Raw genomic sequence first — 27,974 nt, forward strand, 5'->3', positions numbered from 1 at the left:
CCCCAACCCTGAATTTTCCAGCCCAGGGGCTGAGCTGCCCTTCTCCCCTAGGGGACATTTTGTTCTCTCTCTCTCTCTCTCTCTCTCTCTCTCTCTCTCTCTCTCTCTCTCTCTCCCTCTCTCCTCTTTCTTCCTCCCTCCCCTTCTCTCTTTTTGTTTCTGCCTTTCCTTCTTTTCTCTCTCTGCACACAAGCCCCACGCCACTTCTCTCCACATAGTGACTTTTCAGGCTTCTTTCCTTGGGGCCAGTGAACTCACCCATTCAGAAAAACATCTTCTCAATAAACCTGCATTTAATATATTCTAATCTGGCTTGAATGACTTCACCAGTGGAGAAGTAACCTATCAAAATATTTTTAGTTTAGCCATGATTGATTCCAATGGGGAATGTCTTTAAAATTTAATTTTCATGTTTGCATTTATTTGAGAAAAATTTAAAGGTGATGAAACAAAGTATGTTGAGCTAAATAGCTCAAAATACATTCTGTCACAGGTGAGGTGGCTGTACCTGTAGAGTGGGCTTCTCTTGCAGGCCCCAGCAGACAATTACTTGGGCTTGTGGAGGCCTCACTGTAATCTCTCTGTCATACTGATGTGGTCACTTTGCCATCTGTATCTCCTAGCATTTTGCCTGCATGTCTCTCTCTTTTTCTGAGAACCCACACTAATCCAGAGTCACTTAGTCTTAACCAAGTGAATCCATGTTGGAAGGAACACATCAAAACACCCTGTTCTCATATTCAGCTCAGTATACAACAGTGGCTAACACTGTGCCACATACATATGTGAAAGCATAAATGTTTGTTAACTCCTCATAGTTTATGAGACACTATCATTAATCATTAATTAATAATTATTAATAATTAAAAATTAATCATTGGGATATTGATGGATTTCTTCTATTGTACTCAGCAAGGATGTCCTCCAAAACTGTGTAAACATTAGGTCTGGACTTACTTTTGGAAATGATTTGTCAAGGTTTTTTTTCCTTCATTATGCTGTCCATAGAATTGCAACAATTAATACACTTTTTGTTTGTTTGTTTGTTTGTTTTTAAAAAAAACAAGTGGAAAAGACGTGGGAACTCTTGACAGTTATTGAAGGTCTCAAACTTACATTTCCTTGCTTCTGTTTCTAATGCTACTTATACAACATTACAATAACAAATGGACCAGATGTGAAGTCATTTGTAGAATTAACCAAATTAAACTGAACCGAACATAGTAGACATCTGCATTTCCTTGTCTCTAATGCATTTTCTTTTGGTCTTGAGGAACACAATGAGATTTCTTTAAAAAAACATCCTTTCCTTTCTCTCATGTAATTCAAGATCTATTTGTCCATGGTAGAGCTGAAATTTAGTTATCCTCTGCTGAAATTCTGAAGTAGATCTGTGACTCGTAAGGCTAGTGAATTCAAATCTGATGATCTGTTACAGTTTTAAGAATGCATCTGAATTTTAGATGATCAATGCAAGGTAGAGGCTATTGCTTTAAAGCAATAATTTACCTGAGAGTAAGCCATTCTAGAAAAAAGCAGAGATGAGAGACTAAAAGCAACTATTATTTTTCCATAACTTTTATAGTTTTGTTTTTTTAATTTCACATCATGTACCCCAATCCCACTCCTTTCCCAGGCCTATATCTACCTTCTACCCTTGTAACCTGTGTACAAAAGAAAATAAACAATAAAAAAAAACAAACAAGAAAGCATCTTGTCATGGAAGCTACAATGTTTCACGGTATGTCACAGTCACACTGTGTCACACACTATACCCTTTTGTCCAAACAGCTTTACCTGCAAATGTTCCATGCAGTGAGTCATTTGTTTGGTTTGAGACCTCTGGCTTTTGCTACATTATCAATGGTGGATCCTCTTAGATATTCTGTTGTTGCCCTGTGTGGTGGAGATCTTGCAGCTTTGGTTCTACAGGACTGGCCCCTTCCAATAGCCCATAGGTAGGGTAGATGTTGGGCTGGGACAGCTTAAAGCCTTAGATCTGGACCTTGGTAGTAGCTAAGTTGATTAGCCCAGCAGCTCTCTTGTGCCCACATCATAGGGGCTGTCTTTCCTGCAGCTATGTCATTCCTGGCACCATTGTATGGTACAGTGGCTGTCGAGATGGGGGGACTACTTAGTGCAGCCCTCAGACATCAACATGGCCTCAGATGGCAGCCCAGGCCTCGTGGCCATTTGTGGTAACATGAACCATGGACAGTGACACAGAGTCCTCCCGTGGTAGGTCCATAGACCCAAATATGGCCCTTGGAGGCAGCACATTACCTTGGGTGGCAGCACAGGCCCCTCACATCATGCTGTTCCTCACAGTTCCACCCTTCTTTATGGTGCACAAACTGCTCCACTTCTCTTTCTCTTGCATCTTTCTTCTACCCTGGCTGTCTCAACTGACTATTATTCAAAAAAACCCAATAGATCCACTCAGCCATACCTATTATTTAATGACCCAGAACTGTTAATTAATGTAGGTACAAATTATCTTTACATGGAGTCAATATAATTTGAGTTTCTGTCATATCTTACTAAGAACCTTAATAAATAACATTTTACGAACAAATATGGATTGTCAGTATACAATTGACATCAATCATCATTGAACAAGGTTATATTTTAAATCAACACTATCCATATTATATATTAATAGATATTGGAAATATTTATCCTGTCCTCATTAGAATCATTCTTTGGAGTATAATATTTCCCATTCAAGGTAAAAGAGTTTGGATAGATAGCTTTAGTATTAAGATTTTCTTTCATAATATGCTTGGTGATATGGTTTCAAAGTTAATGATTTAGTTGGAATATATGTTTATGTCATCATTTAAAAACCCCAATAGTATGTAGCATTAATGTGTAACCCATTCAAGACACATTTGATATCCTGCTACCATCAGGTGACTATGACTTTCACAAAAGCATTTAGAAAGCAGAATTTAAATATTTTCCCATCAGAATATTTGGACCGTGTACATGATTGTTCCAACATAGATTTCTATGTTCAAAAGCTATTTAATCTTATGGTATAATTATTATTTATAATTACAGATCTACAAATATTATTTAAAATTCATAATTAATTTTTTACAGTCTGTTTTCTTGAATAATTCTAAAATTTGAATCTTAGAATTACTGAAGCTGGTGAAAGGAAAGGATCTTATGGGCTGTTTGACTGTTATCATTCTTCTTTATTTTTTTGAACTTTATTTGTTTATTTAATCTATAAATTAAGGACAAGTACCTGCAGGAAAGTACAAGGAAATGTTTCAGACGCAATGTCTTTCAAACTCTTACATTTTAATTCACATCTTTTAAATCCAAAATTCTGAATTTAGTTTTGAATAGGGTCAAACTCTTTATTATTTTACTTGTGAAGTGTCTAAGTAGGTAGTTTTAAATCTAGTATAGTTCACTTGTTAAAGAAATTCTGTACTTAGCATAACAATACTTTTTAATGTCATCATTTTATTTCTACTGTAATATAATAAATCTACATTCTTTCCCCTTCCTTTTCCCCTAGTCTTTTGATTTGTATTCACTTGTTCATGTGCTTCTGGAACTAAGTTGCCTCATTTTCAGTGAGTGTTGGCAAGAGATTCCTTAGGGTCACCTCAGGCCCTCACTGTTCTCTGTCAACACTTGTCCCTTGGTACATGGGTAGGGAAGGCACATCATCTTTATGTTGGCAAGAGTCACCTCTACCCTTCATTAATACTCATTTTTGTGACATTAGGAATGCTAATGTTTCTCATTTTTCCTGCCTCTGAGGTACTATATATGCCAGACATTTACTTGGAATATGTCTCAGCTTTTTGTTTCATTACGACCTTTATTATGTATGCAGTATTGGTATTAAACATATAATGGATGCTGACAACTTTTTCCCATTTAGTTTTAGCCTCAAATATCTGCACTTTTGATGTCAAATCACCCTACTGGTTCTAAACAACAAAATGTTGTATCATCTTTGTTCCTCTTTTTCCATGGTCCCATATAAGTGAATTATTTGTATTTTGGCCAAAAAAATGGGTGTCAATTTCTATCATGAAATATTGTCCTTGTTTGCTCCTTTGTTGCTATGATAAATACCAAAGCCAAAATCATCTGAGGAAGAAAGGGGTTCATTTGGCTTACAGACTGCGGTCTATCTCTGAGGGAAGAGAGAACTCTCAGCAGGAACCTGGAGGCAGGATTTGAAGCACAACCTAGAAAGAAATGATCCTTCCTTGCTTGCTTTTCCTGGCTTGCTCAGCTTACCTTCTTATCCCCAGTACCACTACTGCAGGGATGCCACCACCTATAGTGGGGTGGAGTTTTCTATTTTAAAAAAAGGTCAAGAAAACACTTTAATGGCCAATGTGAACTGGGAAATTTCTCAGTGAAGGCTCCTTCTTTTTTTGGGCATGACAAGTTGAAAATCAAGATTAGTTATCACATGTTTCTGTCATGGGATTTTAATAATGTAATAATGTGATATACAATTTTGAACTAATCTTTATTTCATTTTTAAAAATGACCCTTTTACCCAGCAACTAAAATGTGTTAAGTTTGTCAGTTAAATTTTATTGTGAGAAACAGTGAAAGTAATATCTAGAATATGGTAGTAACTTAGTAATGGAATTATTATAATAAACTATGATATATATATATAGGTTTGATTTACATTGTCAGAATGGTATAAAATAACAAGAAAATAGTCTACTAGTCTTGGTTGTCAAAAATAAAAGTCTTTTTAAAAAATCATCTGCTTATATCTCTTTTCTCTAGAGATTATAAAATTATGTATGTTTACTTCCATCTATTTGTTTGTTTGTTTTTGCATTTCTGTTTTGCTGACTCTTTAGTATTTGCAATTAAACCTTGGCCAGGAACAGGTGAGGCAAGATTCTACTCCTGATCTTTGCCCTTGGTATTTACTGGCTGAGGTGACTTTACTCTTAAAGAATCAGCTGACTTCATTCCAAATTCACAAACTTTTTCCCGAGATTCATTACTTTTGATTAGCTTTAGTTTTCTACCTACTATTTAGTTTAGTGCTTCTAACATTCAAACTTAAACTGAATTGTTCTAGCCATTGGCATCTCATACGAGGCATAGAAACATTTTAAGCCCATCCATTAGCCTTCACCTTCTGACTTCTAATTATCAGTAATTAGAGAAAATCGTGTTCAAGTGTGTAAAATCTCATATCTATAATTACTCATGATTTTGTTCCACTTTTTTGCTTTTAGATGGATTTGAAACATTTATGCTAATGACAAGACTCTATATTGACTTGATTATATAAATACTATTCCTTACAAATCCATTACTGAGATTAATTTTTTGAAACAGGAAAATTATTTGTCTTTAAACTTATTAGTGAGAGAGGTTGTTTAAAGTCTCAAGGTTAAATGAACGCTTTTAATTTTTATATTTATAAGATAATTTTATTTGCTTTATATTTAAACTAGAAACTTCCTTTTGATAAACTATCTTTTGATAGTTTCACATGAATTTTGCTTCTGTCCTCAGACCTGTATAAATTCCTATCAGTACATCTCAACTGATGGTTTAAACATGTAAACTTGAGTTCTCTTTATTCCCCTAGATCAATATCCCAGTATTCTACAGCTCTGCAACAGATTACCCATAGCAGCTTTCCGTGTCCCCTGCACCTTCTTCTGTGGATCTTACAGGTAGTTCCCTCCTAACCTTCCTCATCACCCCCATTTGTTGCTATGCCCCAGACCCCAACCCCAGCAAATATCTCCTGTTAACCCAAGGGCTGCTTCTCCCAGGTTAGGATGTAGGCTGTAGCCAGACCCACACTTCTGTTCCTGAGATCCCAGCTCTGTAGCTGGAAACACGCTTGGTTCCATTTTCTCCTTTTATTCCCTGTGAACCCACCAGAGCAGCAGGACAGGAAAACAGGTAGCACACAGTCATCACACTCTCCAAAAATCCAGAGAGGAAACAGAAACCAAGGAACAAGTCAGATTGAGAAACAACACTCCAAACCCAGATGCCTACATGGCAGCATAAAGTACAAGCAATAACAGGCAGAGCAATATGTCTCCACTAGAGCCCAGCTATACTACTATAGAAGGCTCAGAATATAGCAACATAGCTGAAGCACAAGAAAAGACCTTGAAATTAACTATATGAGGATAATAGAGGTACTTAAAGAAGAAATGAATAAATCCCTTAACAAAATGCAGGGGAAAAAAACTGGAAAAAATGATTAAATCTCTAAAAGAAATCCAAGAAGAGACAAGGTAGTGAAGAAAATGAATAAAAATGATCAAGACCTAAAAATGAATATAAAATCAACAAACTAATGAAGTTGTAATGTAAAATGTACAAATTTAAACAGGAACTACAGAGGAAAAGAAAGAACCTCAGGATTTGAGTATATGATAGAAAAATGGATACATTAGCCAAATAAATGTTAAATTAAAAAAAATCTTCTGACAAAGCTGAACTATGGGTGGCACATACCTTTAATGACTCTTGATCCACAGGCAGGAGAAGGAGACTGTCCCACTGGGTGACTCTGGAGGCAGTGGCAGGAAGATCTCTGTGAGTTCAAGGCCAACCTAGTTTACATAGTGAGTTCTAAGACAGCTAGGACTACAAAGTGAAACCCTGTCTCAAAAACAAAACAAAAGAAAGCCTATCCAAAACCCAAACCAAACCAACCCAAAACTTCTGACACAAAACATGCAGGAAATCTGGGATAATATATAAAGATCAAACCTAAGAATAAAATAAAAGGGATAGAGAAAAAAGAAGGATCCCTGATAAAAGTACTAAATTTTATTTTTATCAAACCATTGAAGAGAAAATTTTAACCTTAAGAAGAAGATGCCTATCAAGGTACCAAAAGCATATACAATACCAAATAGATTGAACCAGAAAAGAAAGTCTGCTTGCCACATAATACCCAAATACCAAGTATACAGAACAAAGAAATAATGTTAAAAGTTGCAAAGGAAAAAGACCAACTACCATATAAAGACAGATCTATTAGAATTATACCTGACTTCTTAGTGGAGACTCTAAAATCCAGAAGGGCCTGGACAAATGTGCTACAGACTCTAAGAGACTGTAGAAACCAATCCAGACTAGCATACCCTGAAGATTTTCAATCATCATAGATGGAAGAAATAAGATTTACCCCAATGAAGTAAAATTTAAACAATATCTATCTATAAATCTAGCCCTACAAAAAAGGTGCTAGAAGAAAATCTCCTAATATCTATTGTCTTAGTTTGGGTATCTATTGCTGTGAAGGGTCACTGTGAACACTGGAACTCTTATAAAGGAAAACTTTTGATTGAGGCTGCCTCACAGTTTCAGAGGTTTAGTCCATTATCATCATGGCAGGAAACATGGCAGAGTACAGGAAGACATGATGCTGGAGAAGGAGCTGAGAGTTTTACATCTTGATCCACAGGCAGGAGAAGGAGACTGTCCCACTGGGTGTGACTTGGCATATATGAAATCCTAAAGCCTGCCTCCACAGAGACACACTTCTTCCAAAAAAACATACCTACTCCAATACAGCTACAACTAATAGTGCCAATCCCTATGAGCCAAGCATTCAAACACAAAGGTTTATAGGGGCTATTCCTATTCAAACCACCACACCATTTTACAGTTTCAGCCCTACAGACGTGCTAGAAGGAAATCTCCAATCTAAGGAGATTAGAAATACTCATGAAAACACAGGAAATAAGCAATCTTACACCAGCAAAATCAAAAGAAGAGATGTAAACACACACACACACATACACACACACACACACACACACATGTCACCATCACCACCACCATCACTACTAAATAACAACAAAATAAGAGAAATAAACATTAATTGACTATCTCTTAATATCAGTGGTCTCAATTCCCCAAAGAAAGACACAGCTGAAATCACATATTCAACTTCACATAGTGGGGGTACACTATCACCAATAGTCAGGTAATCCATACAAAAACTAAAAAGAGATACTAGACCTAACAGATGTTGTAAACTAAATGGATCTAACATATTTATAGAACATTTCGCCTAAACACAAATGAGTATACCTTCCCAACACCTGACCGAACCGTCTCCAAAATTAACCACATACATGGACACAAAGCACATCTTAGTAGATGTAAGAAAATTGAAATAACTCCTTGTATCATGTCATATTAAAACTGGATATCAACAACAATAGAAATAAAAGAAAACTTACAAACTCATGAAAAACTGAAGAATCATTTTGAATAAAAAAATAGGACAAGACAAAAATAAGAAAGAAATTAAAGACTTCCTAGAATTCAGTGAAAATGAATGCATGGTATATGCAAACTTATGGGGCACAATGAATGCAGTGATAAGAGGAAAGTTCATAGCACTACACATGAAAGTTTGAGAGATATTGTACTAGCAACTTAACAGCACATCTAAACCCTCTAGAACAAATAAGTGGTAAGTGCATTGTCTTACGGTGTCTATTGCTATGAAGAGATACCATGGCCGTAGCAACTCCCTAAATAGAAACATTTAATTGGGGCTGGCTTACAGTTTGAGAGGTTTAGTCCATTATCCTCATGGTTAAAAACATGATGACATGCAGGCAGACATGGTGGCAGAAAAGGAGCTGAGAATTCTACATCTTGATCCACAGGCTACAGTAAGTAAAACTGCCACACTAGACATAGCTTGAGCATTTGAGAACTCAAAGCAGCCCACACAGTAACACACTTTCTCCAACAAGGCCACAGCGACTCCTACTCCAACAAGGCCACATCAGTTCCAAAAAGACCACACTTACCCCAACAAAGCTATAATACCTCCTAATAGTACCATTCCCTATGGGCCAAGAATTCAAACATTCAAGTCTATGGAGCCAATTCCTAGTCAAACCATGGAACACACCCAAGAGGAGTAGATGGCAGGAGATGATCAAACTGGAGGCTGAAATCAATACAGTAGAGACAAAGAGAACAATGCAAAGAATCATTGAAAATAAAGAAATGGTTCTTTGAGAAAACCAGCAGGATAGACAAACCCTTATCCAAACTAACTAAAAGGCCAAGGGAGAATAATCCAAATGAACAAAATCAGAAACAAAAAGGAGGATATAGCATCAAAGACCTCAAGATAAAAGAAGATACACTAAACTGGATAGAAGAGAAAGTTGAGAATAACCTTGAATACACTGGCACAGAAGATGACTTTTTTGAACAGAATACTGATAGCACAGGCACTCAGATCAACAATTAATAAATGAGACCTCACGAAACTGAAAAGCTTCCATAAGGCAAAGGATACTATTATTTGGATAAAGTGATATCCTACAGAATATGGGATGATTGTTCCCAACTCTACCTCTGATAGAGCTCTAATATGCAAAATATATAAAGAACTTAAATTAGACACCGACAAACTAAATAATCCAATTAAATCGGGGACACACATATAAGCAGAAATTCTCAACAGAGAAAACTCAAATGACCGTGAAATGCTTAAAGAAATGTTCACCGTCTTTACCATCATGGAAACTCAAATCTACTTTGAGATTCCATCTCAGATCTGTCAGAATGGCTTGATCCTATACTTCTCACCTTGGCTGCTTCAGTCCCAGTGACACTTTGTTTCAGAGATAAGACTTCTCACTGCTATTCTCCTAGGTTTTCTCTTCACTTGGAATTCTTTCCATAGATTCCATAGGTGTCTTGACCTCTCAGACACCATGTTCTCTGAGAAGCCTGAACTCACATCCAGACTCCAAGCGTCTCCTCTTACACTCTTCATCTCTTCTTAATGCTTTAATTTTTCCTGCTTGCACCTGTCAACACTTTATATTATATTATGAATTATCTATTTACTGTCTATCTATCCATAAGGCTTGAGAGCCCCACAAGGACAAACCTTCTCTTATCTCCATATGGATGTTTTATTTTCACCCTGTTGTATTCCTCAAAATTATGCGTCTCAATGGATATTTGCTGAATAATAAACGAAAGAAATCTGCTCACCCCATCAAAAGGTCAAAGCTGTCCTTTAGATTGTCTTTTAGGTGAAACACTCTGCACCTGTGCTTTATAATCCAGAAGTCACTAGCCACACATGGATAGTAAACATTGGAAATGCCTTAGTGATAACACATTTCCAAATTATAAATTTCTTACAAATTTAACAAACAAAAGTAAGTATAAATTAAACAAAATTAAATTAAAAACAAATTACACAAAAATAAGTGTATGTCTCTGGCATATAGATACTGTAGCTTCTATACCTGTTGAACAAACTCATTCTTTTAGGACTCTCTGATTTATATCTATGTTTCTCAAGGCATTTGACATAGCTCTTCTCCTGAGATCTATTTTTCTTCCTCTTCCTCCTTCTCCTCCTCCTCTTTTCCTCGTCTTCTTGTGTGTATATTTTGTATACACTGCAGTATATTATGTGAGGGAGGAGGCATGACTTTCTTTTATGAATTCTTTTATTTTTCAATCAATACTTTTTTTTATTGGATATTATATTTACATTTCAGATTTTATCCCCTTACCCTATTCCCCCCACCACCCAGGAACCTCCTATCCCATCCCCCCTTAACCTGATTCTATGAGGATGTGCTCCCACCTGCCCCCAACTCCCACCTCCCCACCCCCAATTCCCCCCCCCCCCCCAAACTCGGTGTTCAGCCTTCATGGAACCAAAAATCTCCTCTCCCACCTATGCCCCACAAGGCCATCCTCCCCTACATATACAGATGGAGTCATGGGTCCCTCCCTATATGTTCCCAGGCTGGTGGTTTAGACCCTGGGGAGCTCTGGTTGGTTGGTATTGTTGCTCTCCTCATGGGCCCACAAACCCTTTCAGCTCCTTCAGTCTTCTCTCTAACTTCTCTATTGGGAACCCCTTGATCAGATCAGTGGTTAGCTGTGAGTATCTGCCTCTGAATATGCCAGACTCTGGCAGACCTCTAAGGAGACAGCTATATCAGGCTCTTGTCAGCATGCACTTCCTGACATCCATATCAGCGTCTACCTTTGGTGACTGCACATGGGATGGATATCCAGGTGGAATGGTCTCCAGATGGTCCCTCCTTTAGTTTCCGTCCCACACTTTGTCTCCATATTTGCTTCCTTGAGTATTTTGTTACTCCTTCTAAGTAAAACTGAGGCATTCACACTTGGTCTTCCTTCTTCATGAGCTTCATGTGGTCTGTGAGTTGAATCTTGGCTATTTCAAGCTTTTGGGTTAATATCCACTTATCAGTGAGTAAATACCATGTGTGTATTTTTGTGATTGGGTTACCTCACTCAGGATGATATTTTCTAGTTCCATCCATTTACCTAAGAATTTCTTGAATTCATTATTTTTTTATAGCTGAGTAATACTCCATTGTGTAAATGTACCACATTTTCTGTATCCGTTGCTCTGTTGAAGGACATCTGGGTTCTTTCCAGCTTCTGGCTATTATAAATAAGGCTGCTATGAACATAGTAGAGCATATGTCCTTGTTATATGTTGGAGCATCTTCTGGGTATAAGCCCAGGAGTGGTATAGCTGGGTCCTCAGGTAATGCTATGTTCAATTTTCTGAGGAACCGCCAGACTGATTTCCAGAGTGGTTGTACCAGCTTGCAATCCCATCAACAATGGAGGAGAAATGCTCCACATCCTTAGTCATCAGGGAAATGCAAATCAAAACAACCCTGAGATTCCACCTCTCACCAGTCAGAATGGCTAAGATCAAAAACTCAGGAGATAGTAGATGCTGGCGAGGATGTGGAGAAAGAGGAACATTCCTTTCAATCGTTATTTTAAGACAGATATTTTCACGGATTTATGGACATTGTCATTTTAGTGTAATTTTGGGAGCAAAGTTAAGTTTTTGTGTGTCTTTATTCATAGTTACACATGCTCTGGAACACATATTATATTTACTAAGAAATAATGATAATACTGACTTTAATCTCTTTGCTCTGGGACCATTCTTTTGTTAGTGTTATTTTATTTACATTGAAGTCTTTAAAGTGCCCCATTCGTCTTTATGCATGCTGTGTATTAATTGAAGAAACTGTATTTCTAATAGTTCTAAGACTATGGCAGTTTGTCTCTAAATTAGCTGCATGCCAGCCTCACATATTGGTTAATTTACTACCAATTTATACAAGTTATCATTAATAGCATATTAAGCAACTTTAAAAAAACATTTTAAAAATGTTTAAATTATTGCATGGTGGTTTATCAAAAAGATACCTCTATTATAACTTATGATATTCTTTTTAAGACTATGAAGAAAGTGCATCATAATATTTTTAAAAAATAAACATTCATTTATATGTATGGATGTTGGCCTGCTTTACTACACTATGGGCATACCTGGTGCCTGAGGCAAACAGAAGATGTTATTGACATTTTAGAACTGCAGTTACAGACAGTCGTGAGTTATTATGTGGCTGTGGGGATTGAAACTGTGTTCTGTGGAAGAGCAGCTGTCTTTTAACTGTTGAGTCATCTTTCTGTCTCCAACCACTGTGATATTTTTATATAACCCATATCAAATGTCACATGCACATGTCTTATATACATATATATTGAGAAGTTGCATTGCTTTCTAAAACTTTTAGACCTATTTTAGTTTCTTACTAAAATTTAATTGAATTATTTAACTTAACATTTTTAATTTCTGTGTATAAGAGTCTATCTAAATATATGCATACCAGGCCTGTGCTACATATATAAATATGTATGCCATACTGTGGAGGCCAGAAGAGAGCATCAGATAGATCCCTTGGAACTGAAGTTACAGATGATTTTGAGATTCTGATGTGGGTACAAGGATCTTATGCAAAAGCAGCCAGTGCTTTTAACTGCTGAGCTGTCACCCCTATTCTAGGATTCTAAGGTACTATTTTACTACATGTTTTATTCTGAAGTGCATTTATATTTCCTTGTTCACATGAGTGAAATTCAAACAGACACGTGTATAGAGGGTGGAGATAAAGTTGAGATCAGACAGATGCAGAACGATGAGGCAGAAGCCAATCAACTCCAGATATAAGTGGATACGAGAAAAATATAGCCAAAAGTATCTGAAATTTTCCATATACTTAAGTCATAGAAGAATCTATTTTATGAACCATACATGGTCACATTTGGTATATATCTTATTTTTAATTTCTAACCATATCACCTGGGTAGGTCACTTAACTTAGTATCTGTATTTATAAATACAGAAAAGCATGGGGCTACATAGTGAATTCCAGCCAGCCATAGTTACATAATTCTCTGTGTCTTTCTCTGTGTCTCTGTCTGTCTCTCTGTTTGTTTCTGACTCTGTCTCTCTCTCTTTGCCTATCTGTCTCTCATACATACATGAGTTTCTGGGAAGAAGAGAAGGGCTCTTTTAAATCTAGTTGGTTTTCATCCACATGCCCAGAACACAGACTTTGAGGCATTGAAGAAGGTCCTGGAACCCAGGAGATGAAGAGAATGTCCTCAGATAGATAGAATTGGGTAAAAGAAACTCCAGATTTTACAAAGGAGACTGAAAATCATCTTGTAATCAGGGTCTGATCACTTTTCAGGCATAGATATAGTTTTTTTCTCTCTTTCTCTGTGTCTCTTTGCCTCTTCCTTTCTTCCACTTACACAAAATGAAATATGTTTACTTGATCAAACAAAGAAAGCTTCCAAAAAGCTGAAAATTATATATATGTGTGTGTGTGTGTAAAATACACTTGAATTGTGCAAATAATGATGAAAGGTTTCCATAAAAGATACTACCAATAAAAATGGATATTTTGATGATTGCTTCTGAGTGAACAATAAAGTCCATTTGGATAAAAATTTTTAAAAAATAGAAAAAGGTCATATGCTCTCCAATTAATTTGTACTATCATAAAAATCTAAAACCTGAAAAGCATGGTATAAGAATCTTGTAGTACAGTTTCCCTTAGATACCAGTTGTATGCAAAGATATCAACAGAATTTGAACTCATTTTATAAAAATAAAATGTTTGAGATACAAGGGCTAGAAATATCCCTCTTAGTAAATTTTATAAAGTTTTCATAAAGTCCTAGAAGATAGATTAAACTGCTTAGGCAAAAAGAAGACAATGACTGTGCCCAGAACATCACTATTGTCTGAAATAAAGATGTAGAATAAGAACTTTAATTTGCAGAATAACTGATCTTCACAAAAGCTCATTCAATCCAAGAAGGAACAGGACATTATTGTGATTATCATTTTGGATTACAATACTAAAGTTTGTATGCAGATGATAGTTCAATTTCCTAACAATAGTCCTAAATGTTTTCTCCTCTCTGTTAAACCTAGTATTATTAGAAGCATAAAGAGTAAAAAATGTCAGTGGTGAGTATCACACCCAGACTGAAGCGCATCTCGGATGCCACCTGACAAACTATTTTTATATCGGTGCATGTGGATATGAAATAATCTAGAACCCTTACCTATTATATTTGTATGTCAGAAATAAATGATGAACACTATAGGATGCCTTCTGCAATTGGTCATATTGACATGTGTTGTAGTTTATTTCCTTTATTGACAGAGAAAACTAGAGAGAAAATTTACCTATTGTGTGTCAATGTACTTCCCTAGATTAAAATTTATATTGACATCAATTTTTATTATTTTTCTATACTCTTGTTTTCTCTTTGCTACAGTTTTTATGGTGGCATTTTGGTATTATGCCATATCCTTTAAAAACAATGAAAATGTATTACTATATGATATTTCTTGTGAGTAGCTGAGTTTGTAGAATGGGAATGAATCAACACTAAAGACATTTGAAAATTCCATAAGGAAGTTTATTACTATAAATGCATATATAGATATAAGGGGATTTAAATGAAGTTACTGTATAATGGGGCACAGTCCCTCTTCCAGATACCACCAGCTGTCAAACAAAGTGTCTAGTGCTAGATATGGGTTATTTCTTTTCAAACTATTTGTCAGTGAACTACTCTAGACTACTCTACCAATATTCCAAGCTATTTCCATTGCTTTGTTTTTAAATACAGAGAAGTTGATGTAAAACCCTATTGCTGAAGATACCACATACCTGAGACATCAGACATGGAGAAATCAAACTGGAACTAATCTGAAAACTTCATCATAGTGGCTAACTTTCATAATTTCAGGATAATATATTAATGCTATTAGAGAAGTTATCAACAGTGCTACTCACCCATAATACCAAAACCCTGGTAGCTACAATAATGAGTGTCCTAGAAAGATTTGCCCACTGGTAAAAGTGGCAGAATTTTATGGCAATAACCAACTACTTTCTGATTGGATTTAAAGCATCACAAGATGGAACCCATGCTTTGTTTCATTTATGAGGCAAACAAACAAAGAAACAAACAAACAAATCAAAAACCAAAAATTGCAGTAATTGGTTAGGTTATAGGGCCTAGGGGAGAGCCTAACACTAACATTTTGCTAAAAGGACATAATTGCCTTCTAAGTGCTTATCTTTATACCAGTAGAAAAGTTCATCTCTCAACCATCACAACGGAAGCTTCCTTTTGTAGTAGATAGGAATGAATACTGAAATCCACAACCAATCAATATGCAGAAAATAAGAGGTTGTGAAGATGTAAGCATGAAGTGGGGGACACTTATAAGACGTTCCTTTCCAGCAGGGCTCAGGGATCATCAAGAAAGAGGGGAGAGAGTGATTTTTAAGAGCCACGGGGCTAGATATCTCCAGCAAAACAGCATTTGCAAGGCATGACATGGCAGCTCAGCTGCTCATACAAAGTCACAGAAGCTGTGAGTGAATGGAGAAGTTAATTGAGTCCAGTCCATATCCTAGCATGAGTGATGGAGGGACTCGTGTAATCCCACCCCTAGCTGAGGAGCTAGTGGCTTCCGGGAAGAGAGTATCAGTTCGTCATAGATGCAGTCCCCAAGAGACTATCCATGCTCCAATAGATGCTTCTGAACCCATGAAGATGCAAACAATCCCAGATGGTTTTAGTAGGCATCAAAAATAAGGAAACAGAAAGTACATAAAGTTGGGATAAAAAAATGATAGTTGGGGTAAGGTAGAAATTGGAGGAAAGTAAATGTGTGTGTAGTTGATCCAAACACATTACATACACGTGTAAATATTAAATAAAATAAAAGTATTACATCTAAAAGAAACTGCACACTATCCTAAAGCAAGGATTAAATGGTTGCTCAGAAGCTACCTGTTCAAAGGAGACCTCTGTTTGGTTGTTTGCTCATTTTTCCCCTAGGTACTTTGGAAAAATCTTTTAAAGGAATAATTCTAGCAGAAAAAAAGGGCAGTGGTGGGCCAACAGTAAAAGTGAGACAAGGATGACCAGTTGTGAAGTAATTGCATTAGTCTAGCAAAGAGTTCCTTAAAACACAAGAGTCATATCATAAAACAAACATTAACAGGTTCTCTAGTCTGGTAACTGAATTTAACCTGACCAACTTGAGCCATTTTGTAGAACAATACTGGATCAGGAAAGAAAAGAGGCTATTAGCCCCTTAAACAAACAAGCCAATTACAGGTTTTAAAGATAAGAAAAATATTATCTCTAATAGCATAACATTATTATTTCTCTATCATGGCTTATGGGGAAAATTTAGAAACTACAAGCTAATATTGACTACAATGCATACCTCTAGTGCTGTCTTCTAAGATTGGCTTACAAAATTTTGTCTTATTTTGTCTCACTACATCTATCAAGACTAAACTGTGCAGTGGCTTTTCTTACAACTCCTCTGTATAATATATTATATTCCTTTGTCAAGAAGTATAATTTTTTCCTACTGTAAAGGACACATGTTTAACACATGCAAAAACACTGGCCTCGTCTCATTAAATTCCTAGAATGAGAACTGATAAATCCTTGAAGAAACTAGGACTTGATTAAAGTGGGGGCTTGTTCCATTCACACCAGCTTCTTCATTAATGTTTTATTCTTACCTCTCTTCTAGTTGGTTCCTTCTTTAGTAATTAGATAAAAGACCAGATCTATTTTGTTACAAACAGAAGTGTGCACCTCCTTACAATGTAGGCTTCTCTTACTGCAAAACTTTAGAAACAGCACCAAATGACCGGTACTATCGTTTTAGCTATAAGCTTTAATATTTTTATCATATGAAAATAGTACTTTTAAGATATACATGATTGTAGAATTAAGATATTTTATCATTTGATAAAACAACATTCCATGTTCCTGCCTGGAACAGCTCTTTATAAAAGTTTCTGAGCCCATTGCCTTTGTAACTGAAAATTGTGCTTTGCTCAAGTGGGGTAATTGGAACACTAGACCTTAAAGGACTAAAACTTTAGTTTTGTTTCACCATATTTGCTTAGTAACACTTAAGCAATAACCCTATTAACTTCAGATCTTTCTTAAGGAAAATGTATTCCTTTTCTTGAGGAAGCTAAGACACATACTATCCTTATTGCTGATGCCTCGTCTTTAAGTTGCCTTACTTACACTTAGTTCTTCTGGCAGCCTTCATTTCTCATTTAGCCTTTCTTCTCCAGAGCATATTCTGGGATTTTTCACCACAGTATAAAATCTATATTAAGAGGCAATAGCTAATGGGGAACATTTCTGTACACTTTCATTTCAGTGTAATGGAACGGTTCTGGCATCAACTATATGAAATAATGACAAAGCCACAGAGGAGCAATACACCGCTGTACATATGGGTTGCTGTAGCAAATACAATAGCACGTCTCATATAATATATGGTCATGCCAAGATGAAAACTGAACTTATTTCAAGGGAATCATGCTTATTAATGCTTAGGGGAGAGGTCAATACATTAAATTTGTGGGTAGGAATCTTGAAATAGTCATCTCATCTGGTGAAATAGAGAAAAATATCACTAATGCCTTTTGTTAACATTTGTGATGACTGAACAATGAACAAATGCACTCTTGTGATTGATGTTAGCTCATAAAAATGTCAATTCATTCACACAATTCTGTTGCTTAATCTCAACCTAGAGTGGACTAAAGAGGCCCTACTGTTAGGTCTCAAACCAGAAAGCCCGATGTTACACTTCTATATCCGTGCCTGAGTTGAGACTGAGTGTTGGGATTGTCATGCAGTCATACCATCAACGTGGTTCTGTAGAAAAGTCACGTACAATTAGTTTATAATATAGCTTTAAAAAAGAAAATTTCTCCGATGTGATGATTGTTGAGAGGTAGGAGAACATGCCTAATTCCAGACAAACACAATTTATGGGAAAGCTGTCAGTCTTACTTGAACGTGGCTGACACTAGATGGAGGTATAGATAAGAATTGAGCTTGATAGCCTAGAAGAATCAGCCTCCTCATACTCTTTACTTTAGCATGGAAGGTAAAATACAGCCTCTTCTTATAGATTAAGGCATGTGTGACTCCTTATTCCAGTGTACCATGGGAAAATTAGGAAAATGCAAATAAGGTTTCTCAGGAAGTTCACCAGAACAGCTAAACTTTTTGTTTGCTTTTGTTTGTTTGTTTGTTTGTTTGTTTTAACCATCACAAAATGATACCAGGCACCTGCAATTACCCTAATCTCTAGAGGACATGCAAAATGTGATGCTCCATCCAGGTGCCTAGAAATTTTGTTATATATATATATATATCTTATGGTTCAGTCATCTCATAGCTCAATATTTACCCAAGATGTAAATATACCTTCTCATAGAAACTTGTGCTCACATGGTTAAAGACATTTTATAAATGAACACCTGAATTGTAAACATTCAGATGTCCTCCAACCACTGCATGTAAAACAGAGGAACAGTAGTCAACTAGAACTGTGAATCGATTTCAAGAGCATCTTGATAAGGAAATGAAGGAATGTATAATTCTACTACACAACATTTTGAAACTGTTTTGCCTTAAAAAAGGGCTCTGATTAACAAATTATATAGAGAAAACAGAAACAAAAATGTTATCAGAATACAACTGAAATAACTGTTCCAAACAGTATTTATTAATAAATAATAAAACGAACAACCACAAATTTGAGAATAGAAAATTTACATAGTGTAAATTATCTGTCATCCAAATACACAATATTTCCAAATGAGGGAGAAGTCGCTTTACAGTGTGGTAATGGAGGAGCTGGCATGCTAAAGAATGAGGTGTTCAGGGCGTTATCCCTTCCCACACTGCACTCAGCCAGGTGCATCCTTCCTGCAGACTTCCTGCCAACCAAAGGAGAGCTGCATATCATGAGAACTACAGATACTAATGTGGAGGACATTCAGAACACAAACTGATCAGTATTCATGGACAGTGCAGAGGTCAAAGACAAAGAAGCCCAAAGAATGCTCACAGATGAGAAGAGACTAAAAAGATGTGAGTACCCAGGAGCCTGGAACTGATAACAGAGCAGAAACAGGAAGCAGTGTTAGCAAGACAGAATGAGACTACAGTAAGGACTGCCCCACCTCTCTGCCGTCCTTTCCTTCCTCCTCTCTCCCCTTCTTTCTTAGAAGATCCTAGTATATTGCCCAGACTAACACCTCAAAGAAGTGAGCCTCCTGATTCAGCTTTCTACAAGCCGGGACTATAAGCATGTGCCATCAAACTTGGGTCGTTTCTTGGTTTTGATATTAATTATACGGTTTTCAGGAGGAACTGGCCGAAAGTTGTATGAAAAGTATGTCTTTCATATCAGTTTCTCTAAGTCTGAAATTATATTGAGATGAAAACAGACGAAGTGTCACAGCAACGTATTCTAACAATGACAAAAGCAGCAGCTGCTGCAACAGCACCGAAGAGCATTCAAAAAGGTTCAACTTGTGTTCAATCTTAAAGCCCTTTGGAAAATCCTACACAATAAATGAAGACTGTGTTACATTTCCATCATTGATTCCACAGGTACTTCCAAAAAAATTAAAAAAAAAAAGTCACACAGGAGGCTCCACAGTAATTTGGTGACTTTTTACAATCTTTAACCAGCCCTACATAAGGCTGCCAAAGGCTTATTATGTAAGGCTTCTTAGTTATGACCAAAGTGCCCTCTTTTTGGGCTGGATGGATGGCTAATTCTTATTCTCCTGAATGCATGGCAGGAAATCCATGCCTGTAGCATGGATTTATCTACTTTGTTTTTAGTTCTCCCCAAATTTAGATGCAACGTGCTCTCTACTCAGACCAAACTTATTTTAGAGATGAAAGGGAAGGGATTATTCTTTTTTTCTGAAAATGAATATGATTTTACTTTTTAGATGGCTTTATTCTTAAGGCAGATACTTCGAATGAATGCAATTTTAGTTTTAGTCTCTTTTCTCTCTTAGCTCCTGCAGTTTAACAGTGTTACTTTCACAGCCAACAATTTATTAGATTTCTTTTGGAAAGCTCTTACTCCTTATCACAGCCTATCACATATCATTTGGGACAGAAAACCAGGAGTAAGAATGTGCTGGAGGCAGATCTACAGAAGTAATCTAAAGGAGTGCCACTGAGAAAACCCAGATATTTAAACACTGAACGGACAAGAATACATTTCTCTTGAATACAGAAAAAATATTAATTATTATGATTTATTTTGTATAAAAAGAGAGACTCTAATACCATATCAGGAAAACATCCTGATACAATATTCCAATTTCTCAGTTAGCTCCAGCTGTGCTTGGACAGAGTATGACAAGAGGGTACAGGCTGGGCCATCTTGTAATTATTTGCTGCACTCACATAAATTTCACTTTGTTTAGCTGTGTGTATATGTTATAATTCCAAGAGCAAATGCTTTGCAGTAAGAGTTCTACAAATCCCCACAGTCTCCTGAAATCAGACAGGAATAATTCATCTCCATTTTCAACAGCAGCAGAGTAAATACTTAAGGCTAATAGAAGAAAGTCTAGAAAATTTACCACCCCCCTTCTCCTTTTGCTACAGTTTCTACACACTTCTGTTTCTGAGTCACACCTTCCTCACACTCCTTTTCCTCTTTCCTTTCTTGATAGCAGGGAAGTAGGCTGTGTCATCATGGTCTAGTTTCCTTAGATTTGGGTGATGCCAAAATCCTTTTCTGGTCAGTTTGCTTTCAACATCTTCTCAGCATCTATCCCAAACACTCACCAATACCAGTTCTCTACCAACCGTCTTGGCAGATGAACCTGTGTTCTACACCATCAAAGCAAAGGAAGGAAGAAACTCCAGAGAGACTCCTGCTCTGGAGACCACCACCTTCTTACCAAAGGTGCCTGTCTGGGTCCTGGGCTGAGGTCATACTGGTATTTTATCTAGTCTTTTCCAGGATGTAGAAAGAGAAAGAGAAGCACAGGAGAAATAAGAATGAATTGGAAATGTCTTTGTCATTCAAAATAAATGCCTGATTTAAGAATGAAACTCCAGACTTCCTTTTTTTAAAAAAAATATTTTTTCATAATTTTTTTAGATTTATTTATTGTATATACAATATTCTGCCTGCATGAATGACTAAATACCAAAAGAGGAAATGAGATCTCATCATATATAGTTTGGAGCCACCGTGTGATCATTGGAAATTGAACTCAGGACCTTTGGAAGAATAGTTGTGCTCTTAACCATCTGAGTCATCTCCCCAGCCCAACTCTAGGAATTTCTGACTCAGGAGGACAGCATTTGACATTTCTTGCTCTATCCTGAATTCCAGTGCTTGGAAAAGTACCTGGCATCCTATTGCTTGTCATTGAATACATATTATCTGAATGAATGAAGGCTTTAATCAATGTTAATCATTTTGAATTTAAGATAGCAGCAACCTTGACTATTTTCAAAGCTACCAATTTGCAGCATTAGCATGCCTCAAATGTTTTGCTGTCTAGCTCTGCCAACAGTGAGCTGAGGAGGGACCTCTCTCTTGTTCTGACAGACCTAGGCTTTCTGTCTGTTGCTGGTTTCTTCTCTTCTGTCTCAGCTTCTCTTTTTGAGTACATTTCTTTTCCTTTTTGTGTTTTTTACTGATTAAGTATGTTTCCTGAGAATTTCATACATATGGCATTCTAATGCAGTCCTCTTCCAGGGAATAACACCTTCCCTACATCAGCTACTAACCATCACCAGTCTGCTAAATGCTTTCTCATTTGCATCTGTGAACCAAGCTCCTTGCCAGGTTTCAAGGACTTCCTGCAAGTCTTTAGTTAAATTCAGTCATGTTCAAACAAGAAAACACTGTTTTCTCTCTAAATCGGTTCTCTTTCTTTTCTGATTTTCTTTTCCATCTGCTTTCTTACGGGAATAATAGGATTAGAAGCCATTTGATTATGACCTTTCTTTCTCATCTATCAAATGATCAGGCAGTAACCAAAGTATCTCATTTAAGTCTTAAAAATAGGTCTTTAATCTATTCCTTTCAAAATAGATATTGATTAATATAATTTCTTTTCTCACCATTTTTTTCTTGTCTTGCTACATTGGCTTCCTTGTTAGTTTGTCTTTTTTTTCATTATGTAATTAATTGACACTCATTACTTTGGCCAGCTTTCTTGCTGTTACACTAACATGCTAAGTTCTGATTCAAGGTTTAAAACAAACTTACTGTCTCTGCCTAGAATACTCCCCTACCATTCTTCTCATGATTTTCTCTCTCTTTGCATTCAATTCTCTCTTGCTATCTAAAATGTGTTTATAGAATTAGATTTCTTTTTGTCTCCTCCAGTGTTTTGCTCTGTCTCATTACTCTATTAACAAAAGTATAGAAAAGAAGGGTCAGTTAGTTAATCTTCATTGGGTGGAACTTGCATAGCATCAGGAAATACAGATCGATGCATGTGCCAGCCCAATTGACGATACCATCATTTTCCTTCACCTGGTGCCATCAGAAAGGACCCTATTAAAGCCACACACTAGAACTTTCAAAACTTTTAGCAACAGCAGGCCTATTATTTTGTCAGTTAAATAATACCAAATACTGCACTGCAGTTACAGAACGCTGACTAATATACTATCCAATCCGTGATGTTGCTTCCAGATAAATTTCCCTATATTTTTCCAATGCATGTATTATAAATTAAAATGTTTGTTGAAATTTTCATGTTTTCATCTTGAACCTTATTAACGTTTTTGAATTATCAGCATGAGCCTAAAGTTATAATGATCATGGAGAGTTCAGCCATCATGGGCTAAACTTTCTTTATGAACATCTTATGTCTCTTTGTTTGCTAAGAGAACAGGATTTATTAGGGTTACATTTGCCCTGTATGTTTTCTACTCTGATGTTCACTTTTCTTTCATTCAGAGGAAAACAAAAATCTAAGCCCTAGGGAGGTTTGGTGATGATTCCATCAATAATTAGCTGGTGAAGCAGTTGCTCTAACAGCGGAAGTTTGGAGGACTGCCTTTATTTAACAAGAATAAGCCAATCATAGAACTAGGAAACCTCTTTTTATGCATGTAGGACAATGCTCTTTGAGTGAGTAGAATTTATTCTTTTATGTATACTCATAAAAACTCCCTAGGAGTAATTTATAATATTCTTGAACCTGTAAAAGTTTTGAGTGACTCTAGAAGATTCTATTATAGCTTTAGTATTGAGCCATGAGATCTTTAAAGAGTGTCTTAGAATGACATGGAATTATCTCTGGGAATTTGTTTGCTACTGGGGATGACTTCTGTTCCACTTTACTGAGTTTGTTATTTAGGTAATATAGTTAGTGCTTGTAAATGTGCTTTTTACTTAGCTAGAAGATAGACCTTGTTGTTTGTCTCACTGTTATTGTGCTGTATTTCTTCATCAGAAGCTGCAGTTCTTAATTTCTTATAGAAAGGTAGCCTTTTGCCACTTGGTGATGTAACTAATGCCACTGATAACTATTAGTTACGTATTATGACTACCTATAGTACTACTGATTACAAGTCTGTCCTCCAACTGATGGGTTCTATTTGCTTCCTGGAGAAAGAGTATGTGTTGCACATATGGTTAAAACAGATTCATCTTTCTTTCCATCAGTTATATCTTAACAGGCTTATAAAGTTGTTATATGATTCATATAAAGAGGCTCAATTTTTATCAGACATTGTTTTTGCATGATGCAGTCTTTAATCATTTAGCTTTCCAATTTAAAATAAAAGCAGTTATATGTGGACATATGAAGGAGCAGAAGTGATTCAAGGAACAGTACAATACATGTTTCTAAGAGACAAGGCTATACATAAGACAAAAAACATACATTAAACACGAACTTGTAGATGGATGGCCTAAAGGTTTTATTTTTATAATCTTATATCAGTTTTAATGGAGATTCAATGTATTTGTTTCCCAGACCCCAGGAGAATCTATCTACAATCAGACCCTTGTACTGCATCATTATCTTCATCAGTATCTTTTATGCAGTTGGGATGTCTTTAGGGAACATTAATTGCTAGCTATCTCTTAGCTACTTAAGGGCAATCCTGGAACAATTACTATGTATTTATGGGAATGAGGTATTCATTTATTTATTGCTTTTCTTCTAGCAATCCCATAGCACTTGACTCAAGCTGATAACAGTACAAGCAAGATCACCGATTATTGCGGGAATTACTTTTCTCTTATCCCCACAATGTACCCTGCAGTGCCTCAACACTCCCTTATGGGGCTTGCTCTTAGCAGTTAAAACTATAGTGCTGATTGTTATCAAGGGTGTACTAATTTATATAAAGTTAATTTTTCTATTTTGTAGAGCCCTTTTATAGGTCCTAATTCATATATATATATATATATATATATATATATATATATATATATACACACACACATATATACGATAATATATAGATGAAGTCAGTATTTATTTGATAAGATTTAATCTATTAAACAAAGAAAATAAAGATCTCTTACTTTTCAAACTTTGAGTCTATTCCTGGTCTCATATTTATAGACATTCTATGTGTAAACTCATGCAAGAGAATTTTGACATCCAACTTAGTTTGTAAGCCACCCTCAAAATTAAAACTTTCATGTAAATATAAATGTAAAAACAAAGGAATCATTTGAAATAATCAAGCTCATGGCAGTAAGTCAGCAGATGAAGCTAAATTCAGTATAAATTTATAGATTTGATTTGTAGAGAAATAACTTGAAATCTTGAAAAAAAAAGAGAACTGAGATGCTCTAATCAATGATATCTAGGTTAGTTGAGTTTTGTTTTACAGACATGAAAGTTCAGTATAGAGGAGTTAAATAATTTATTCAACATGCACAGATCTTAACTGGCAAGAGCAGAATTCCAATAATGATTCATTGATTTTGGTTATGTATTGATGTGAAAGAGACAATTTTAAATTTAATGGCTTAAAACAACAATTTTACATGCAATTAGGAGGCATTTGGATACTATGTATCTAGCAAAATAATAGTAGTAAGTTCATTTCTATGATGCTTAGGCTCCCCAACCATGTGTCTTCAATCAGATTTATAGTTTTGGGCATACCTTTCCTCCTATGGAGCAGACCTTAAATATGCAGTTGCTTACCCTCATAACATTTGTATCACTCATGTACATGGTCACAGTTGTCTATTCATACATAGATCAGTGTAGTTCATGTTCCTCATCAAAAAGCATCTTTGTGTAGTGGATGGTGGTTCAAAGTGATAACATAAGTGTGCGTCATCTAGATCGCTACCCTATCTCACAAGGTACAGGGACCATGAGAGAAGGAAGATTGGAAAGACTGTAAGAGTCAGAGATCAGGGAGGACAAGAGTGAAATAGAGCCTTCTGGATCTAATAAATTGCTCAACTTACAAACTCATAGCAAGAATGCTTTGTCTGTATAAGACTTGCATAAGACTGAGCCAGTCAATATTCCCTAATGGTAGGGGAACTCAAATCTCTAGCCCTACCTGAGGAGATATGGACAGTTAGACTTCCAGGAGAAGAAGAGTGACATTTCTTTATGGGTGTGGTCCCTAGTACATTTAGAATACTCCATTGGATGTAGTGCGGGAGTATGTGTGTGGGGAGCATGAATTTGACCTGATGGAATATGAAAAAAAATGAAAGAACACAAACTTGGAGTAGATCTCAGAGGAGTTAATGGGAAAAGTAAGAATATAAATATACTCAAAATACATTGCATGACAATTTTTAAGAATCAATAAAAATGCAAAATTATTATTTTTTTTTTTAAAAAAAAAACCTCTTATCATTTCTTGGTTGATTAAATTGATTTTATTTGGTTTCTTTGCCCTGCCAAATGACCACAGCTGTCAGTATATGATTAGGGTGGGACTTGGGTAGGGTTATAATATCTGAAATGGTTCGCTCACAAGATTGAAATTTAGTGCTGTCTAGCATTTTGGCTGGGGCTGTTAAGTAAAGTACCTTAATTCTATGTTCTTTAAAAATCTATCTATTATCTATCTGCCTGTCCCTCCATCCAACCACCCATCATCCATTCATCCATCCATCCAATTCAATGTGTGTGTGCCTGTTTGTGAGTGTGTGTGTGTGTGTGTGTGTGTGTGTGTGTGTGTGTGTGTGTGTGTGATGAGTGTAAGAGAGATGTGGATATGGTCCTATTTAAGTCACAACAGGCATATTAAGGTCAGAGGACAATTGTAGCAACCAGTTCTCACTGGTACCTTGTGATTAAACTCAGACTATGTGCAAAGCCATCCTACCTTGCAAGGCTTCTTTTTGCAATGCTGCATGGACTGCTTTTATTCGACATGGAAGTTGGGTTTCAGGAAGAAGAATTATATACTACAAATAACAACTTGCAAATATATAAAATGCCACGTGTCCTGCCCTTGCTAATGTCTCAGTGGTTAAGGTTGGTCACATGGCTGAGTGCAGTGTAATTTCTGTTGAGAAGGACTTATGGTTGAATATTGAAAAATTGTTAAAGTCACTACAATAAAACCCACTATAATGCCTAACATCTCCAACACTCTTCCCTGCTTTCTTAACTATTGGGGCCTCAAGTATTCTGCTCCCTTGAGTAACATTTTACAAATGCCTTGGGTGAAGAATGAAGAGGTTTCAGATACCGAGTTCAGCACATTTTTATTAAGCTATTGTATTTTCTTATTTTTAACTGTAACATAACATTTTAACCATCCCTTAAATGGTTTAAAAATGTTTATTTTCTTATATGACTTTTATCTGTGTGTTTGTGTTTACATGAGGTTATACTCATCCCATATGTACAAGAGCTTGTGGTAGCATGAAGAAATCATTAAATACAGTGAAACTGAAATTACATATGAGTCTGACTTGAAAGTGGGCTTTGGAAACTCAGCCCAGGTCCTCTGTAAGAGTAGGCAGAATATAGGTAGTATGTGCTCTTAACCATGGGGCCATCACTCAGTGGTTGTTAACAAAATTTTAATTCTGTAAATAAAAATACCACTATCAAATATTTAAATAATTTTCATGAAAAATTTAATGATATTCTCTGTTGGGTTTTCTGTGTAATTTATTAGTGAATAAATATGGATACTTATTGTTATATGTTTTGGCCTTTATCATTGTTCAAATATATGCAGCCAATTACTTAAAGTATATGACTAATTTTGGATTTTAAAGTAATTTTCTTTCAAAATAATGACCTTGATTCCATTATTTCTGGAACAGCAAAATTGTTATTTCAGCAGTTATCTTTTATTTTACTTTATGCCAAATATAATAATTTATTCATAATGCTATTAATAGAGCTGACTTCCATATAGAATTTTTTTCTAGAAATGCTTTACTCCATGATAAAGCATTTTATATTTGTCTATGAAATATATTTCTAAGCAGTACTATTTTACTTTAGTGAATCAAATATTGATGGTCATCTTCTATTAATATTGACATTTAGAAAAATATAACCCTTTACTCCTGAGTCATTATGGTAAGCCAAATGAGCAAAATTTAGAGGTGACGCTTTTCCAGAGCTGTGGTAACCCATGCAAACTCTGATAATGCCATGGCCTAGAGGCAGACACTGAGAAGAGATGTCAGAAGGCAGTACCTGAATGAAGGTGCTGTCCTAACAACTTGCTATTGTTATTAT

At 36.0% G+C, this 27,974-nt stretch overlaps 1 protein-coding gene across 1 annotated transcript in view; it reads right to left on the minus strand.

The window, feature by feature from the left end:
• Epha6 (EPH receptor A6) overlaps positions 1-27,974 on the minus strand; it is an 851,223-nt gene that overhangs the window by 194,377 nt on the left and 628,872 nt on the right. The window lies entirely within an intron of this gene.

The sequence above is a fragment of the Arvicanthis niloticus genome, chromosome 12 (assembly GCF_011762505.2).
Source record: "Arvicanthis niloticus isolate mArvNil1 chromosome 12, mArvNil1.pat.X, whole genome shotgun sequence".
Lineage (NCBI taxonomy): Eukaryota > Metazoa > Chordata > Mammalia > Rodentia > Muridae > Arvicanthis > Arvicanthis niloticus.